The following is a 16801-nucleotide window of genomic DNA, read 5'->3' as shown; positions in this document are numbered from 1 at the left end:
CCTATAAAGAAAAAAAAAAACAAATGGTGAGTTGAAGTGAAGTAGAAATGTTAAAGTGGAAGTCAAATGTTTTTGTGTAAAATTTAGATAGGGGAAAGGGTTCGAGTATTTCCAAATTTTCCAAGGTTCCTTGTTTTCTGTATGCTGACTGGGAAAGTTTCTTCTCACTTCCTTTCATCTCAGCTGGAGAGAAAGTGAGCAGAATCCTCAGACAGCAATAACCCAACTGAGGTGCTAACCCCTTAGTTATTCTCAAGCCGGTGCGGTCTCTTGTGACACCCCCCTGCCCCCAATGAGGAAGAAGACCTCCAGCTACCCAGAGGTCTTTGTTCTTCCATCCTCCAGTCCAAAACTGCTAGTTTGTGAGAGACTACCCAAGCAGTATGATAATACACGGTACTTACTCTTTTCATGAATTGCCACGGAGGTCCTATAAGGCAAGACCGAATTAAGTGTCAGAAACAGGCTTTCTTTACGTTTCTTTTTTTTTGGTTTCCAGGAGAAGTTGAACATACATTTTCTCCATTTTATTTTGCCTCTTGTTTGTGTTTCCTCCTCTCCCTCATTTCTTCCTCTCTCTCCTGTATTTCATCAGACTCGCTTCTCTCCATAGGAGCCTAGAAAAAAAAAAAAAAAAGGTTAAGTAGAAGTACAAAATAGTAGTAGGAGTATGGCTACGTTTAAAAGACTTTTGGACGTACATCTCAAGGATCAAAAACATTCAGGGGTATGAGAAATGATTACGGCCATACACAGCTACACAGGTTGAACTGGATGGACTATTGTCTTTATTCAACCTCAACTACTATGTAACTACGGAAGTATAGATTTGACACTCTACACTTGCCAACCGGCCAATACATATATACGTCCTCAGTTTAAACCTAAATACCGGTGTTATGGCAGCAGATCGCTGCCATAACCCCAATATTTTTTTTAAAAGGTGGGCGGTTGGCTTTCCGATAAGTGTGGTCCCAGTGGCGGATTCGCCGCAGGATCACCCTTCCAGGATGACGGAAGAGGTGCCCCCCCCTCCCTCCCGCCGCGTCCCGAACCTTTTCCCCGCTTACAGGACCCACCGGCAGCGGGGAAAACAATCCGATCCCGGTGTTCCGTGAAAAAACCATACCCGTGAAAATTCCCTACCCTCGTCACTTCCGGTGCACATACGTCATTGAACAGCTGAGGAGCTTAGCATTGCGCATGCTCGGAGGGTATGGAATTTTCACGGTAGTGTGTTGTAACGTTACACCGCATCAGCTGTTGCGGCGGTTACATTAAAACAGCTCGGCTGCAACATGAGTCATCTCCGCTCCTACCCCTGTCACTTCCCTGATCTCGGCTACTAAATGTAAAAGCGGCTGCGGATAAAATCACGGAACCGAGATCTCCGTGATTTAGATTTCATAGATCCGCCGCCTTTACATTTAGTAGCCGAGATCAGGGAAGTGACAGGGGTAGGAGCGGAGATGATTCATGTTGCAGCCGAGCTGTTTTAATGTAACCGCCGCAACAGCTGATGCGGTGTAACATTACAACACACTACTGTGAAAATTCCATACCCTCCGAGCATGCGCAATGCTAAGCTCCTCAGCTGTTCAATGACGTATCCGGAGATGTGAGCATGCGCACTGCTACGCTGCTCAGCTGTTCCATTACGTTTCTGACAGGAAATGACGTGGGTATGGAATTTTCACGAGGTATGGTTTTCTAACGTTACACCGAATCCTCACAGACAGGATGTCGAGTGAGGGCAAGCTTCAGCCTTTAGAAGCACTTTAACTATAACTACCTAAGCAGTATAATATTGTGGGATACTTACTATGCTGGCCTGGCTGAATGTAACCTCTTCGTCTCTTCCTCTCTCCGCTCCTCCTTGTTCCATTTCTGATCTTTCCCTCTCTTCTTTCTCTCTTTCTTTCCATTGTAAATAATCGTGTCGATTTTGGAAGTGGGACATCTCTCTAAATTTGATATCGGAAGATCTTCGCTTCTCATGACCTTTCTTTCTGAAATCATCTTTTTTCCTTTCCTCCTCAAGTCTCCTTCGCTCTTCTCTGGCGACAGCATCGGCCCTCAACCGTTCTTCTCCCTCCCACTTCATCTCCATCTCCCGGATCTTGTTCCTTCGCTCTTCCTCCATGGCTTTCTGCCCCTTTTTGCAGCCACTTTCTCTTGATTGGCTAGGAGCTCTATCAGGCGCTGTCTCTCTACCTCCTCCTTCCTCGACCTCATGCGCTTCTCTTTTTAGCTGCTCTTCTTCTCCTTTTTTGCTTCTTTCATCTTTGATTATCCGCCTTAACTGCGTCCACTATTGCTTTCTTTTCTCGGAATGCCGCCTCACTCGGATCGTAGATCACTCGGTTCTCCATTTTGACCTATAAATAAAAAAAAAACAAATGGTGAGTTGAAGTGAAGTAGAAATGTTAAAGTGGAACTCAAATGTTTTTGTGTAAAATTTCGATAGGGGAAAGGGTTCGAGTATTTCCAAATTTTCCAAGGTTCCTTGTTTTCTGTATGCTGACTGGGAAAGTTTCTTCTCACTTCCTTTCATCTCAGCTGGAGAGAAAGTGAGCAGAACCCTTAGACAGCAATAACCCAACTGAGGTGCTAACCCCTTAGTTATTCTCAAGCCGGTGCGGTCTCTTGTGACAACCCCCTGCCCCCAATGAGGAAGAAGACCTCCAGCTACCCAGAGGTCTTTGTTCTTCCATCCTCCAGTCCAAAACTGCTAGTTTGTGAGAGACTACCCAAGCAGTATGATAATACACGGTACTTACTCTTTTCATGAATTGCCACGGAGGTCCTATAAGGCAAGACCGAATTAAGTGTCAGAAACAGGCTTTCTTTACGTTTCTTTTTTTTTGGTTTCCAGGAGAAGTTGAACATACATTTTCTCCATTTTATTTTGCCTCTTGTTTGTGTTTCCTCCTCTCCCTCATTTCTTCCTCTCTCTCCTGTATTTCATCAGACTCGCTTCTCTCCATAGGAGCCTAGAAAAAAAAAAAAAAGGTTAAGTAGAAGTACAAAATAGTAGTAGGAGTATGGCTACGTTTAAAAGACTTTTGGACGTACATCTCAAGGATCAAAAACATTCAGGGGTATGAGAAATGATTACGGCCATACACACCTACACAGGTTGAACTGGATGGACTATTGTCTTTATTCAACCTCAACTACTATGTAACTACGGAAGTATAGATTTGACACTCTACACTTGCCAACCGGCCAATACATATATACGTCCTCCGTTTAAACCTAAATACCGGTGTTATGGCAGCAGATCGCTGCCATAACCCCAATATTTTTTTTAAAAGGTGGGCGGTTGGCTTTCCGATAAGTGTGGTCCCAGCGGCAGATTCGCCGCAGGATCACCCTTCCAGGATGACGGAAGAGGTGCCCCTCCCGAACCTTTTCCCCGCTTACAGGACCCGCCGGCAGCGGGGAAAACAATCCGATCCCGGTGTTCCGTGAAAAAACCATACCCGTGAAAATTCCCTACCCTCGTCACTTCCGGTACACCTACGTCATTGAACAGCTGAGGAGCTTAGCATTGCGCATGCTCGGAGGGTATGGAATTTTCACGGTAGTGTGTTGTAACGTTACACCGCATCAGCTGTTGCGGCGGTTACATTAAAACAGCTCGGCTGCAACATGAGTCATCTCCGCTCCTACCCCTGTCACTTCCCTGATCTCGGCTACTAAATGTAAAAGCGGCTGCGGATAAAATCACGGAACCGAGATCTCCGTGATTTAGATTTCATAGATCCGCCGCCTTTACATTTAGTAGCCGAGATCAGGGAAGTGACAGGGGTAGGAGCGGAGATGATTCATGTTGCAGCCGAGCTGTTTTAATGTAACCGCCGCAACAGCTGATGCGGTGTAACATTACAACACACTACTGTGAAAATTCCATACCCTCCGAGCATGCGCAATGCTAAGCTCCTCAGCTGTTCAATGACGTATCCGGAGATGTGAGCATGCGCACTGCTACGCTGCTCAGCTGTTCCGTTACGTTTCTGACAGGAAATGACGTGGGTATGGAATTTTCACGAGGTATGGTTTTCTAACGTTACACCGAATCCTCACAGACAGGATGTCGAGTGAGGGCAAGCTTCAGCCTTTAGAAGCACTTTAACTATAACTACCTAAGCAGTATAATATTGTGGGATACTTACTATGCTGGCCTGGCTGAATGTAACCTCTTCCTCTCTCCGCTCCTCCTTGTTCCATTTCTGATCTTTCCCTCTCTTCTTTCTCTCTTTCTTTCCATTGTAAATAATCGTGTCGATTTTGGAAGTGGGACATCTCTCTAAATTTGATATCGGAAGATCTTCGCTTCTCGTGACCTTTCTTTCTGAAATCATCTTTTTTCCTTTCCTCCTCAAGTCTCCTTCGCTCTTCTCTGGCGACAGCATCGGCCCTCAACCGTTCTTCTCCCTCCCACTTCATCTCCATCTCCCGGATCTTGTTCCTTCGCTCTTCCTCCATGGCTTTCTGCCCCTTTTTGCAGCCACTTCATCTTGATTGGCTAGGAGCTCTATCAGGCGCTGTCTCTCTACCTCCTCCTTCCTCGACCTCATGCGCTTCTCTTTTTAGCTGCTCTTCTTCTCCTTTTTTGCTTCTTTCATCTTTGATTATCCGCCTTAACTGCGTCCACTATTGCTTTCTTTTCTCGGAATGCCGCCTCACTCGGATCGTAGATCACTCGGTTCTCCATTTTGACCTATAAAGAAAAAACAAACAAATGGTGAGTTGAAGTGAAGTAGAAATGTTAAAGTGGAACTCAAATGTTTTTGTGTAAAATTTAGATAGGGGAAAGGGTTCGAGTATTTCCAAATTTTCCAAGGTTCCTTGTTTTCTGTATGCTGACTGGGAAAGTTTCTTCTCACTTCCTTTCATCTCAGCTGGAGAGAAAGTGAGCAGAATCCTCAGACAGCAATAACCCAACTGAGGTGCTAACCCCTTAGTTATTCTCAAGCCGGTGCGGTCTCTTGTGACACCCCCCTGCCCCCAATGAGGAAGAAGACCTCCAGCTACCCAGAGGTCTTTGTTCTTCCATCCTCCAGTCCAAAACTGCTAGTTTGTGAGAGACTACCCAAGCAGTATGATAATACACGGTACTTACTCTTTTCATGAATTGCCACGGAGGTCCTATAAGGCAAGACAGAATTAAGTGTCAGAAACAGGCTTTCTTTACGTTTCTTTTTTTTTGGTTTCCAGGAGAAGTTGAACATACATTTTCTCCATTTTATTTTGCCTCTTGTTTGTGTTTCCTCCTCTCCCTCATTTCTTCCTCTCTCTCCTGTATTTCATCAGACTCGCTTCTCTCCATAGGAGCCTAGAAAAAAAAAAAAAAGGTTAAGTAGAAGTACAAAATAGTAGTAGGAGTATGGCTACGTTTAAAAGACTTTTGGACGTACATCTCAAGGATCAAAAACATTCAGGGGTATGAGAAATGATTACGGCCATACACACCTACACAGGTTGAACTGGATGGACTATTGTCTTTATTCAACCTCAACTACTATGTAACTACGGAAGTATAGATTTGACACTCTACACTTGCCAACCGGCCAATACATATATACGTCCTCCGTTTAAACCTAAATACCGGTGTTATGGCAGCAGATCGCTGCCATAACCCCAATATTTTTTTTAAAAGGTGGGCGGTTGGCTTTCCGATAAGTGTGGTCCCAGCGGCAGATTCGCCGCAGGATCACCCTTCCAGGATGACGGAAGAGGTGCCCCTCCCGAACCTTTTCCCCGCTTACAGGACCCGCCGGCAGCGGGGAAAACAATCCGATCCCGGTGTTCCGTGAAAAAACCATACCCGTGAAAATTCCCTACCCTCGTCACTTCCGGTACACCTACGTCATTGAACAGCTGAGGAGCTTAGCATTGCGCATGCTCGGAGGGTATGGAATTTTCACGGTAGTGTGTTGTAACGTTACACCGCATCAGCTGTTGCGGCGGTTACATTAAAACAGCTCGGCTGCAACATGAGTCATCTCCGCTCCTACCCCTGTCACTTCCCTGATCTCGGCTACTAAATGTAAAAGCGGCTGCGGATAAAATCACGGAACCGAGATCTCCGTGATTTAGATTTCATAGATCCGCCGCCTTTACATTTAGTAGCCGAGATCAGGGAAGTGACAGGGGTAGGAGCGGAGATGATTCATGTTGCAGCCGAGCTGTTTTAATGTAACCGCCGCAACAGCTGATGCGGCGTAACATTACAACACACTACTGTGAAAATTCCATACCCTCCGAGCATGCGCAATGCTAAGCTCCTCAGCTGTTCAATGACGTATCCGGAGATGTGAGCATGCGCACTGCTACGCTGCTCAGCTGTTCCATTACGTTTCTGACAGGAAATGACGTGGGTATGGAATTTTCACGAGGTATGGTTTTCTAACGTTACACCGAATCCTCACAGACAGGATGTCGAGTGAGGGCAAGCTTCAGCCTTTAGAAGCACTTTAACTATAACTACCTAAGCAGTATAATATTGTGGGATACTTACTATGCTGGCCTGGCTGAATGTAACCTCTTCGTCTCTTCCTCTCTCCGCTCCTCCTTGTTCCATTTCTGATCTTTCCCTCTCTTCTTTCTCTCTTTCTTTCCATTGTAAATAATCGTGTAGATTTTGGAAGTGGGACATCTCTCTAAATTTGATATCGGAAGATCTTCGCTTCTCATGACCTTTCTTTCTGAAATCATCTTTTTTCCTTTCCTCCTCAAGTCTCCTTCGCTCTTCTCTGGCGACAGCATCGGCCCTCAACCGTTCTTCTCCCTCCCACTTCATCTCCATCTCCCGGATCTTGTTCCTTCGCTCTTCCTCCATGGCTTTCTGCCCCTTTTTGCAGCCACTTTATCTTGATTGGCTAGGAGCTCTATCAGGCGCTGTCTCTCTACCTCCTCCTTCCTCGACCTCATGCGCTTCTCTTTTTAGCTGCTCTTCTTCTCCTTTTTTGCTTCTTTAATCTTTGATTATCCGCCTTAACTGCGTCCACTATTGCTTTCTTTTCTCTAAATGCCGCCTCACTCGGATCGTAGATCACTCGGTTCTCCATTTTGACCTATAAAGAAAAAAAAAAAACAAACAAATGGTGAGTTGAAGTGAAGTAGAAATGTTAAAGTGGAACTCAAATTTTTTGTGTAAAATTTAGATAGGGGAAAGGGTTCGAGTATTTCCAAATTTTCCAAGGTTCCTTGTTTTCTGTATGCTGACTGGGAAAGTTTCTTCTCACTTCCTTTCATCTCAGCTGGAGAGAAAGTGAGCAGAATCCTCAGACAGCAATAACCCAACTGAGGTGCTAACCCCTTAGTTATTCTCAAGCCGGTGCGGTCTCTTGTGACACCCCCCCTGCCCCCAATGAGGAAGAAGACCTCCAGCTACCCAGAGGTCTTTGTTCTTCCATCCTCCAGTCCAAAACTGCTAGTTTGTGAGAGACTACCCAAGCAGTATGATAATACACGGTACTTACTCTTTTCATGAATTGCCACGGAGGTCCTATAAGGCAAGACAGAATTAAGTGTCAGAAACAGGCTTTCTTTACGTTTCTTTTTTTTTGGTTTCCAGGAGAAGTTGAACATACATTTTCTCCATTTTATTTTGCCTCTTGTTTGTGTTTCCTCCTCTCCCTCATTTCTTCCTCTCTCTCCTGTATTTCATCAGACTCGCTTCTCTCCATAGGAGCCTAGAAAAAAAACAAAAAAAAGGTTAAGTAGAAGTACAAAATAGTAGTAGGAGTATGGCTAAGTTTAAAAGACTTTTGGACGTACATCTCAAGGATCAAAAACATTCAGGGGTATGAGAAATGATTACGGCCATACACACCTACACAGGTTGAACTGGATGGACTATTGTCTTTATCCAACCTCAACTACTATGTAACTACGGAAGTATAGATTTGACACTCTACACTTGCCAACCGGCCAATACATATATACGTCCTCCGTTTAAACCTAAATACCGGTGTTATGGCAGCAGATCGCTGCCATAACCCCAATATTTTTTTTAAAAGGTGGGCGGTTGGCTTTCCGATAAGTGTGGTCCCAGCGGCGGATTCGCCGCAGGATCACCCTTCCAGGATGACGGAAGAGGTGCCCCTCCCGAACCTTTTCCCCGCTTACAGGACCCGCCGGCAGCGGGGAAAACAATCCGATCCCGGTGTTCCGTGAAAAAACCATACCCGTGAAAATTCCCTACCCTCGTCACTTCCGGTGCACCTACGTCATTGAACAGCTGAGGAGCTTAGCATTGCGCATGCTCGGAGGGTATGGAATTTTCACGGTAGTGTGTTGTAACGTTACACCGCATCAGCTGTTGCGGCGGTTACATTAAAACAGCTCGGCTGCAACATGAGTCATCTCCGCTCCTACCCCTGTCACTTCCCTGATCTCGGCTACTAAATGTAAAAGCGGCTGCGGATAAATCACGGAACCGAGATCTCCGTGATTTAGATTTCATAGATCCGCCGCCTTTACATTTAGTAGCCGAGATCAGGGAAGTGACAGGGGTAGGAGCGGAGATGATTCATGTTGCAGCCGAGCTGTTTTAATGTAACCGCCCCAACAGCTGATGCGGCGTAACATTACAACACACTACTGTGAAAATTCCATACCCTCCGAGCATGCGCAATGCTAAGCTCCTCAGCTGTTCAATGACGTATCCGGAGATGTGAGCATGCGCACTGCTACGCTGCTCAGCTGTTCCATTACGTTTCTGACAGGAAATGACGTGGGTATGGAATTTTCACGAGGTATGGTTTTCTAACGTTACACCGAATCCTCACAGACAGGATGTCGAGTGAGGGCAAGCTTCAGCCTTTAGAAGCACTTTAACTATAACTACCTAAGCAGTATAATATTGTGGGATACTTACTATGCTGGCCTGGCTGAATGTAACCTCTTCGTCTCTTCCTCTCTCCGCTCCTCCTTGTTCCATTTCTGATCTTTCCCTCTCTTCTTTCTCTCTTTCTTTCCATTGTAAATAATCGTGTAGATTTTGGAAGTGGGACATCTCTCTAAATTTGATATCGGAAGATCTTCGCTTCTCATGACCTTTCTTTCTGAAATCATCTTTTTTCCTTTCCTCCTCAAGTCTCCTTCGCTCTTCTCTGGCGACAGCATCGGCCCTCAACCGTTCTTCTCCCTCCCACTTCATCTCCATCTCCCGGATCTTGTTCCTTCGCTCTTCCTCCATGGCTTTCTGCCCCTTTTTGCAGCCACTTTATCTTGATTGGCTAGGAGCTCTATCAGGCGCTGTCTCTCTACCTCCTCCTTCCTCGACCTCATGCGCTTCTCTTTTTAGCTGCTCTTCTTCTCCTTTTTTGCTTCTTTCATCTTTGATTATCCGCCTTAACTGCGTCCACTATTGCTTTCTTTTCTCTGAATGCCGCCTCACTCGGATCGTAGATCACTCGGTTCTCCATTTTGACCTATAAAGAAAAAACAAAACAAACAAATGGTGAGTTGAAGTGAAGTAGAAATGTTAAAGTGGAACTCAAATGTTTTTGTGTAAAATTTAGATAGGGGAAAGGGTTCGAGTATTTCCAAATTTTCCAAGGTTCCTTGTTTTCTGTATGCTGACTGGGAAAGTTTCTTCTCACTTCCTTTCATCTCAGCTGGAGAGAAAGTGAGCAGAATCCTCAGACAGCAATAACCCAACTGAGGTGCTAACCCCTTAGTTATTCTCAAGCCGGTGCGGTCTCTTGTGACACCCCCCTGCCCCCAATGAGGAAGAAGACCTCCAGCTACCCAGAGGTCTTTGTTCTTCCATCCTCCAGTCCAAAACTGCTAGTTTGTGAGAGACTACCCAAGCAGTATGATAATACACGGTACTTACTCTTTTCATGAATTGCCACGGAGGTCCTATAAGGCAAGACAGAATTAAGTGTCAGAAACAGGCTTTCTTTACGTTTCTTTTTTTTTTTGGTTTCCAGGAGAAGTTGAACATACATTTTCTCCATTTTATTTTGCCTCTTGTTTGTGTTTCCTCCTCTCCCTCATTTCTTCCTCTCTCTCCTGTATTTCATCAGACTCGCTTCTCTCCATAGGAGCCTAGGAAAAAAAAAAAAAGGTTAAGTAGAAGTACAAAATAGTAGTAGGAGTATGGCTACGTTTAAAAGACTTTTGGACGTACATCTCAAGGATCAAAAACATTCAGGGGTATGAGAAATGATTACGGCCATACACAGCTACACAGGTTGAACTGGATGGACTATTGTCTTTATTCAACCTCAACTACTATGTAACTACGGAAGTATAGATTTGACACTCTACACTTGCCAACCGGCCAATACATATATACGTCCTCCGTTTAAACCTAAATACCGGTGTTATGGCAGCAGATCGCTGCCATAACCCCAATATTTTTTTTAAAAGGTGGGCGGTTGGCTTTCCGATAAGTGTGGTCCCAGCGGCGGATTCGCCGCAGGATCACCCTTCCAGGAGGACGGAAGAGGTGCCCCTCCCGAACCTTTTCCCCGCTTACAGGACCCGCCGGCAGCGGGGAAAACAATCCGATCCCGGTGTTCCGTGAAAAAACCATACCCGTGAAAATTCCCTACCCTCGTCACTTCCGGTGCACCTACGTCATTGAACAGCTGAGGAGCTTAGCATTGCGCATGCTCGGAGGGTATGGAATTTTCACGGTAGTGTGTTGTAACGTTACACCGCATCAGCTGTTGCGGCGGTTACATTAAAACAGCTCGGCTGCAACATGAGTCATCTCCGCTCCTACCCCTGTCACTTCCCTGATCTCGGCTACTAAATGTAAAAGCGGCTGCGGATAAATCACGGAACCGAGATCTCCATGATTTAGACTTCATAGATCCGCCGCCTTTACATTTAGTAGCCGAGATCAGGGAAGTGACAGGGGTAGGAGCGGAGATGATTCATGTTGCAGCCGAGCTGTTTTAATGTAACCGCCGCAACAGCTGATGCGGTGTAACATTACAACACACTACTGTGAAAATTCCATACCCTCCGAGCATGCGCAATGCTAAGCTCCTCAGCTGTTCAATGACGTATCCGGAGATGTGAGCATGCGCACTGCTACGCTGCTCAGCTGTTCCATTACGTTTCTGACAGGAAATGACGTGGGTATGGAATTTTCACGAGGTATGGTTTTCTAACGTTACACCGAATCCTCACAGACAGGATGTCGAGTGAGGGCAAGCTTCAGCCTTTAGAAGCACTTTAACTATAACTACCTAAGCAGTATAATATTGTGGGATACTTACTATGCTGGCCTGGCTGAATGTAACCTCTTCGTCTCTTCCTCTCTCCGCTCCTCCTTGTTCCATTTCTGATCTTTCCCTCTCTTCTTTCTCTCTTTCTTTCCATTGTAAATAATCGTGTAGATTTTGGAAGTGGGACATCTCTCTAAATTTGATATCGGAAGATCTTCGCTTCTCATGACCTTTCTTTCTGAAATCATCTTTTTTCCTTTCCTCCTCAAGTCTCCTTCGCTCTTCTCTGGCGACAGCATCGGCCCTCAACCGTTCTTCTCCCTCCCACTTCATCTCCATCTCCCGGATCTTGTTCCTTCGCTCTTCCTCCATGGCTTTCTGCCCCTTTTTGCAGCCACTTTATCTTGATTGGCTAGGAGCTCTATCAGGCGCTGTCTCTCTACCTCCTCCTTCCTCGACCTCATGCGCTTCTCTTTTTAGCTGCTCTTCTTCTCCTTTTTTGCTTCTTTAATCTTTGATTATCCGCCTTAACTGCGTCCACTATTGCTTTCTTTTCTCTAAATGCCGCCTCACTCGGATCGTAGATCACTCGGTTCTCCATTTTGACCTATAAAGAAAAAAAAAAACAAACAAATGGTGAGTTGAAGTGAAGTAGAAATGTTAAAGTGGAACTCAAATGTTTTTGTGTAAAATTTAGATAGGGGAAAGGGTTCGAGTATTTCCAAATTTTCCAAGGTTCCTTGTTTTCTGTATGCTGACTGGGAAAGTTTCTTCTCACTTCCTTTCATCTCAGCTGGAGAGAAAGTGAGCAGAATCCTCAGACAGCAATAACCCAACTGAGGTGCTAACCCCTTAGTTATTCTCAAGCCGGTGCGGTCTCTTGTGACACCCCCCTGCCCCCAATGAGGAAGAAGACCTCCAGCTGCAGGGGCCCCCTGGGTCCCAGTCGGCTATGGCGGCAGTCCTGGAGTCAGTGTCCAAGGTAAATATGGTCCTGCCAAACATGATGGGAAAGAAGCGTCCCCCGCTTTCACCTGCATCCTCGGTCTCCTCAGATTCTGAGATTGATCTGGCCACCGCGGAAGCGAGTATCCCTACTGGGTCTGCTTCCACGCACCCTGAGTGCTCTGATAGTGAGGATGATTATTTTTCCACTACAGCCATGCATGAAAAGGCGCTAGTGGATGCATGGATTGTGTCAGTGCGGGAAACTTTAAAATTGGAGGACGCAGTTGCCGCGTCAGGGACGCCGGCACATTTTGGTACCCACAGATTCTTAAAGGCGAATAAGGTATTACCCTTTCCCACCTATTTTGACAAAATTGTCATGAGTCATTGGGGTTCGCCTCAACACACTGTTGGGGGTATAAGCACTTTGCTAAGAGATAGCTTTTTAACAGGGACTCTCCAAAAGGATGACGGTACCACCTGTGGTGGATTTTCAGGTTTCCAGGTTGAATAAAGCCACCCTTCTCCCGGTGGAGGACTCTCCGTCCTTTAAAGACCCTATTGACAAGCGAGCTGAATATCTGGTACGACATCTTTTTGTTATGGCCGGTTCCATCCTTAGACCGGTGTTTGCCATATCCTTGGTTTCCTAGACCTTAACAGAACGGGAAACCGATTTCCCCCCCCCCCCCCAACCCTGCGGAGCTGGCGGACCCGTTGGTCCAGGAGTTACAGTTCATCTGTGATTTGGCTCCCTTAGTCTGCAGGGTATCTGTTACAACAGTGATCCTTGGGCGCATGATATGGCTCAAATACTGGTCTGCAGACCAGGCTTCCAAAAAGGTCCTGTCAGATCTCCCCTTTGTAGGAGATTGCCTGTTCGGAGCTTCCAGGGATGAGATAATTAAGGGTCTTACAGGGGGGGTGGGGGGGGGGGGGCTGAGTACTCTTCTACCACAGGCTACCAGGAGCAAAGAGACACGCAAACGGCAAACGTGGGCCTCTCTTCTCGGGTCAAAAGCAGCCCTTTCCTTAGGTTCTCATGACAAGGGATCAAAATCCACTCGAACCCCCTCCGGAGGTTTCCAAGAGGCCCTGGTCTGGTAGGCTGAGAGCGGGTCTCTCCAGACCCGAAGTGAAGCCCTCTTCTGCCTGAAGGGGTGCCCTAAACCATATCTGGGTTGGGGGGACATATTTGCTTCTTTCCCGACCCGTGGACCTCCTTGATTCAAGACAGGTGGGTCCATGAGCTGATTTTGTCCGGTTACAAGATTCTTTCCGGCAAGGTTCTTTCCTTCCAACCTGCGTTTGTCCCCAGATGGCGTGCAAGGTTTCCCCGGGGTGGTGCAAGATTTGCTCTTACAAGGGGTCATAGTACCGGTTCCAGAATCGGAACGATTCCAAGGGTTTTATTCAAACCCGTTTACTGTTCCCAGAGGGGAAGGCAAAGTTCATCCGATCCTGGACCTCAAAGCCTTGAACCGTTTTGTGCGGGTACAAAAATTCTGTATGGAGTCCATTCGCATCGTAGTGGCATTCCTTCATCAAGGGGTCTTCTGGCCTCTATCGATATCAAGGACGCTTACTTTCATATTCCAGTATATGTTTGTTATCAGTGTTTTCTTCGCTTTGCCATGGGCTAGGAGCACTATCCATTCGTGGCATTACCCTTTGGTCTCGCCTCAACTCCTCGGGCGTTTACGAAAGTTTTTGCTCTGGTGTTAGTGTTGCTGAAACAGTGGAGGATTGCGGTACTGGGGAACCTGGACATTCTCCTTCTGCGAGCGGAGTCTTCAACTGCCTTGGGCAGTTCCTTGCCTTGGGTACCATCAAGGGCCAGGTTTTGGCCTTGGCGATTTTTCTATCAACGTCCCTTGACTACGCACTCTTTAGTTCATACCTTTGTTCAGGCGGTTCGCCACTTGGCTCCCCCGTTGCGGTCTCTGTTACCCCCGGGGGATCTCAACTTGGTTCTGTCGGTTCTTCAGAAACCGCCTTGATATTCATGAGATTCCTCTGCTTGCATTGTCCCAGGTGTTAGCCTTCATGGTGGCTATTACTTCTGCACGTAGGGTGTCGGAGCTGGCAGCTTTGTTGTCCTTTGTCAGTGTAACAGACTTCGGACACCCCTACTGGGTATCTCTGCCAAGAAGCTGCTTCCTAAGCTCTGGAACAGGAGATCCATGAATCTGGCAATAGTTACCCCAAGAACTCGACAGTACAAGTTTTGGAGTCAACCAGAATCAAAACTGTTTATTCAAACCCAGGCACAAAGCTATACACTGTGGGACATCCCCCCCCTCCCCCTTAGCAGCCAATCCACTTACACATATACATACCATAATAAGATAATAAGTTGATCTTAAGGCAGACAAACAATAGAACAATGGGATACAGGTACTTAAAAATAACAAACCCCACCCACCTCACTATCTAGCAAGGGTCTAATGGGACGCTCTTGCAACATTCTAGCAGTCTGAAAAGTCAAACTGTTCATCCTTAAATATTTCCTGAGGGACACTGTTCAGAAATATTATTGTCCCAAGTGAGAGCCCCTCACTCTTTCAACACAAACCACACATATAGAACACAGGATAACCGGGGTAACACGAAAGGCTGAGTCCAGTGTGGTTGTACAGCGAGTCAGATTAGTGCAGACCCAAGTGGGGTTCTTGGTCACCATGTGTCTATTAGACATAAGAGGGGCAGGGGAAGCTGGATAAGGAGTTTCCCTTTGGCAGCAAGGTTTTGGAGGCTGCTTTTAAGAGGACTAGTCCTCTTTGAGGGTGTATTTTTTTCAGGTGTTCCTGGTTGAGCGCCATGTTACCTGGTTGGCTAGGTTTAGCCTTTTAGAAACTTTTTCTTCTTTTTTTTTTCCCCACCTCTCATGTTTGACACTGCTTTGGAACATCCCAATGGTCAAGAAGATTCTGAAGCTGTGTCCGTCAATGAACGAAAGAGAAAATTGGATTTTTGTCTTACTGAAAATCCCTTTCTCTGATGTTCATTGGACACAGCACCCCCCCCCCCCCCTCTCTCTATTGAGTTGGGTTATATTTCTTCTGACACTGCTTGGAACAAAACTGAGTGCCTATAGCAGGAAATGGAAGTTTATCCCCTGGACTGCCACATTGGCATGGTAGTTTTTTTTTTCCTGCCTAGTGTCCTACTCCTGTAGGCGGCTGCATAACCCAATGGTCAAGAAGATTCTGGAGCTGTGTGCGTCAATGAACATCAGAGAAAAAGATTTTACAGTAAGGAAAAATTCGAATTTTTATTTGTTTTGGATAGAGTAGAGATGGATTAGAACACCTATTAGGCTTTTATGGCTACCTCTACCCCCGTTGGGGAGATTCATCCTCTCTATTCATCCGGTTTACCTTTTATCATCGATAGTGAAAGTAAAAGAAAACCTTAATATGGGTTGTCCCCAGAAAAGTAATAGAGGGGAAATCTTCCAATACTGGCACTAATTCTGATGACCTGGGGGTCTTCAAGGAATCCCCTAATTAGCAGGTATTTTATCTCTCCTTGTTTTGACAATGGGGTAGGAAGTGAAGGTGAATCTCCCCAATTTTACATAGTGAAGTCGAAAAAAGCCACCAGTCCATCCAGATCAACCTATTGTGTGTGTGTGTGTTTGATGTTAACCGTACATTGTATACCCCTGTATGTTGTGGTCTTTAAGGTGCCCGTCTAATAGTTTTTTGAAACTATCGATGCTCCCCGCTGATACTGCTGCTTGTGGAAGAGAATTACACATCCACACTGCTCTGACAGTAAAGAACCCCCTACGTATTTTAAGGTTAAACTGTTTTTAGTGTGTGGCCACGTGTCTTATTGCATTACCTTTCTCTGAAAAAGGGAATTTTTGTAAAATCTTACCGTAAAATTCCTTTCTCTGAGTCCTCCGACAGTCGCCGCCCCTTCCCAAGTCTTCACCAATGGGTATTGACCTTTGCTCCGCAGGAGTAGCTAGGCAACAAGATTTGTTAATAACAAAAGCTTTTTGCATAGACACACCCCTAGGGGCTGTCCCCTTAGTCAATACCTCCCTGCACCAGCATTCCCAACTCAGTTTGGTAGCATAGCAGTAAGAGTACACAAAAACCCCAAAAGAGGGGCAGGGGGCGGCGACTGTCGGAGGACTCAGAGAAAGGAATTATACGGTAAGATTTTACAAAAATTCAGTTTTCTCTTACGTCCTCCGACAGTCGCCGCCCCTTCCCAAGTCTTCACCAATGGGACGTCCCAAAGCAGTGTAGACCTGAGGGGTGGGAGACGCAGCCGCAGAAAAGCAACGCAGTACCCACATCAGAGAAAGGAACCTTACACACAGTAAGAGAACCAACTGGGCAACATCTAAATTGTGCTCAACAGGAGCAACAACCCAGGAAAAAACAAGTAACCCAGGGGCAAAACACGCCAACAGCCAAGGACCCAAAAACAGGGGTCCCTAAGGCACTGCCGCACTGAGAACTTTACGGCCAAAGGAGGCATCAGCCGATGCCTGAACATCCACTTTATAGAACTTTGAGAAGGTGCGAACGGACGACCAAGTCGCCGCCTTACACACCTGGGCCACAGAAGCCTGATGCCTGTAAGCCCAAGACATACTCAAAGACCTGGTAGAGTGCGCTTTCACAGGGAAG

Source organism: Pelophylax lessonae (assembly GCF_965119305.1).
Source record: "Pelophylax lessonae genome assembly, chromosome: 2".
NCBI lineage: Eukaryota > Metazoa > Chordata > Amphibia > Anura > Ranidae > Pelophylax > Pelophylax lessonae.
Note: the sequence above shows the minus strand (reverse complement) of the source record.